At 50.6% G+C, this 3,734-nt stretch overlaps 1 pseudogene; it reads right to left on the minus strand.

Moving 5' to 3' along the window:
- Nucleotides 1–241: 241 nt before the first annotated feature.
- On the minus strand, nt 242–3,281 carry LOC127783514 (uncharacterized; annotated as a pseudogene).
- Nucleotides 3,282–3,734: the final 453 nt, after the last annotated feature.

Below are 3,734 nucleotides of genomic sequence, written 5' to 3' on the forward strand. Positions count from 1 at the left end.
TTTAGGATATCAGTCACAACTCACAAATGTAAAACCAGTAACTAATTAAACACCGATTCATGAATATTATTAGAAGCAGAACAAGAAACACTATGACCAAGCATTAGTACCTGATCATGCATCTAACAGTACAGATCAACTTGTTAAACTATATCATTAACCTAATCCTCCGCTTAATTACCTATTAATAATCTCTCTCTCTCTCGGTTCCCTTTTGGGAACATTAACACAAAGCCTCAGATCAGGAGCTTCCACACGCGCCCACCGTGTTGCCCAGCTTCTTCGGCCGGCCGCCGCACCACCGCCTCGCGGCGCCGCCGCCGCCGCCGCCCATGATGCCGCCGCCTCTCAGGCCGGCGGCGTCGCTCGCCTCGTCGCGCGGCCTCTTCTCCGGCGCCGGCAGCTTCCGCCCCCTGACCGCCTGGACGACCCTGAGCAGCAGCATTACGCCCTCCACGTTGAGGCTCCACCACCCGGGCCCGCCGGCGCCGCCGCCCGTCCTCCGCGCCGCCTCCCGCCGCGGCGACGTACGGCTCGTCTCGATGGCCTCCAGAAGGTCGGACACGACCGACTTGCTCGGCAGCGCCGCCGCCGAGCCACTGGCGCCGGCGCTGGTCCCGGCGGCATTATTGGCGGCAGCGCCGGCGGCGGCGGCGGCGAGGGTGATCATCAGGTGGCGCGCGGGCTGGAGCGCGCCGGCGAGGAGGGAGCGGCTGAGCAGCTTGACGACCGCCGACGTGCGTACGGCGCGCTCCAGCTGGCTCGCGAGTCCGACAATGGCGCCGGCGCCGGCGCGTTCGGCCGCCGCGTCGGCGGTGGCCTGGCCGGCGCCGGCGGCCGGCGAGGTGGGCTTCTTCAGACGCTGTATCCTGGCGTGGGCGCGCACCCACGGGTTGGAGTGTTGGTTCATATCGCCGCCGGCTTCGTCTTCACCTGAACGAAACATCGAGAACAAAACGAAGAAATTAATCAGGACTCGACACGGCTCACTGCAACAGTGTTAAAACTAATCACTACTTAGAGCAAGTTTTAATAGTATGGGGCAATTGCATATGTGTGCTCACTTTCAAAGCCAATTACTATTTTACCCCCACTTTTTAGAGTTTACAGTTTTACCCTCACTTTTTAATCTGAATCAGCCATGTACCCACATTTCTAACAGCTGATTTTAACGGTGCTAGTTGTTAAAAAAGGACATATTTATATCCTTGGTGGTTATTGCATTTTTGCCCCATTCTTTTTAGTTTTGCGTGATTTTGCCCCCCATTTGTGATTTCAGCTTGTGTGATGAGCATTTTGACCAAATATGTTTTTTACTTTTAACAAAAAAGAATCACAAATATAGGCAATTACAAAATTTAAACAAAAATCCCAAATACTAGCCTCCATGGTCAATGCTCTAGACCTTGTGAGGTGCTGAGAGATGAGAGTCATGTTAGGCATCTTGGAGTAAGTATCAAACAGATTCGTAGCTCCCGAGCTTGGCAGCGCAAGGCTTGCCGGATCCAGCGGACGAAGAGCCGCTCCCTTCCAGGCACTAACCTCAGGAAATACATGTAGAAATGGCAGTGATTCAGAGGCGCGTTGTAGCTGCGGAGCGTGAAAACGCGATCCACGAAGCTGATGAACCTGTCCAACTCCTGATAACCCCACCAATCCATGGAGAGGCCCGGTGCTTCCTTCCAGAGGTGGAGCCAACGACGGGCGAGCACGCACGTCGCCACCGCCTCGTGCGCCGGGAGCAGCAACAGCACGAGGCGGAGCACCTCGTCCGGCAGGGCGCTGATGCGGTCTGGCGGCACCTCGTGCGTGTGGGTGGAAGAGCGGCGCCGCCTCGCGCGCGTCCCCGGCCGCCGCCGCCGCCTCCGCGCAAGCACCAATCCGGTGGGAGAGGAGAGCTGGTTGGATGTTTATCGATTCCCTCGAGGATAGAACGGTAAATTGATATTTCATAAATCATTTTTTTTATTTCTATTTGTTTTTCTGAAAAAAAAAATATGGGACCCACCTAACGGGTGTTAAAACTGAGGGCGTTTTAAAAAAGTGGGGTAAAATTGCAAAACCTACAAAGTGAGGATAAAACAGTAGTTGGGGTTAAAAGCAGGGGCATGGATGCAATTGTCCCTAATAGTATAGTCAAATGTTATATCCAAATCATCTATAGCTATTCTAACAGTTCATTCATACAATAATTAAGTATAAAAATATACTACACCATTAATACCTGGTCTCAGGTATTATACCTGTATACTCCCTCTCCCTCCGTATTTTAATGTATGACGCCGTTAACTTTTTAACCAATGTTTTACCATTGGTCTTATTCAAATTTTTTTATGTAAATAAAAAATACTTATGTCGTGCTTAAAGAACATTTGATTCAATTTTAATCAAATTTTTTTATGAAAAAAAATACTTATGTCATGCTTAAAGAACATTTGATAATAAATCAAATCACAATAAAATAAATGATAATTACATAATTTTTTTTAATAAGACGAAAGGTCAAACGTTTGTTAAAAAGTCAATGGCGTCACGGAGTCACGGAGGGAGTAATATGTTGGGCATAACGTCTTAGAGTCCATATTACAGCTAGATATAAATATATAGCTTGCTTTCTTCTCTCTTCTCTTTTCATCGCATATCATATTCGGCTTATAGGCTGCTATGTACCTGCTCTAACTAATGTTTTTGATCTAGTACATGTTGTTGTGTACAGTAATCAACCTAGTATATATGCACGCATGCATGAAGATAATTTGATACGCATCGCACAATATGTAATTTACTAGTAGGATTAATTTGTAATCACACGCGTTCTAATTTGCATGTTAATTGGAATACCTTGCTGCGTGGTGTAGAGATCGTGGTAGGAGCAGAACCGGGAGAAGATCTCCGCGAGGGTGGCGCACTTCCTCTCGGCGCCACCGCCGCCGACGCCGGCGTCGGAAGGGACGACGACGGCGTAGAAGAATCCGGGCATCTCGAAGACGAAGACGCGGGCTTCGAGGCGCGCGACGAGGGCGTCCCGGGACAGCATCCAGTGGTGGTCGCCGACGGCGCAGGAGGCCATGGAGACCGGGTGGCCCTCGACGCGGGCCATGCGCACCGACAGGCCGCCGGAGCGGAACAGCCGCGCCGCCTCGAAGCGGTCGCCGCACAGCACGAAGAGGCTGACCGGCGGCGAGCAGCTGCGTCTCCCTCCCCATCCGGTACTCCTGCGTCCGCCCGACTCGCAGCGGCGGCCGCCCTCCTCCTCCTCCTCCTCCCTCCCGAGTCGCCATCTCCGATCGATCAACACTTAATGCTGCTTGATCACACAAATTAAGCTACTAGATTCAATTTCACTCTGTACTGCAAAGGAAGAAGAAGAAGCTGCAGGCACGCAAAGAGCATGTCCGTACGGCAAATATACTGGTCCTTTTTATTAGACAGTGATAGATCGTTGGCTCGTGGCTAGATAGATATTTTTTGCCCGGATATTTTTCCATGCAGCTAATATTATTCGCTAGGTTAAACAACGGCACGTGTTAAGGTTAATGACCATGTATGTATGCACCACTCACTCAATGCTAGCTACCAGTTAAACTATGGTACGTAGTGCTTACCACAACGAGAGCCGGATCGGAGAGAAAAGAGAAGGGAATTACGTTAGCTAGAGAGGGATCATGTTGGAGTATATGCGAGGTTGTACGAGCTGGGAGAAGACATGGGGGTGGCCACTCTTAAATAAGAGG

This window comes from Oryza glaberrima, chromosome 9 (assembly GCF_000147395.1).
Source record: "Oryza glaberrima chromosome 9, OglaRS2, whole genome shotgun sequence".
NCBI lineage: Eukaryota > Viridiplantae > Streptophyta > Magnoliopsida > Poales > Poaceae > Oryza > Oryza glaberrima.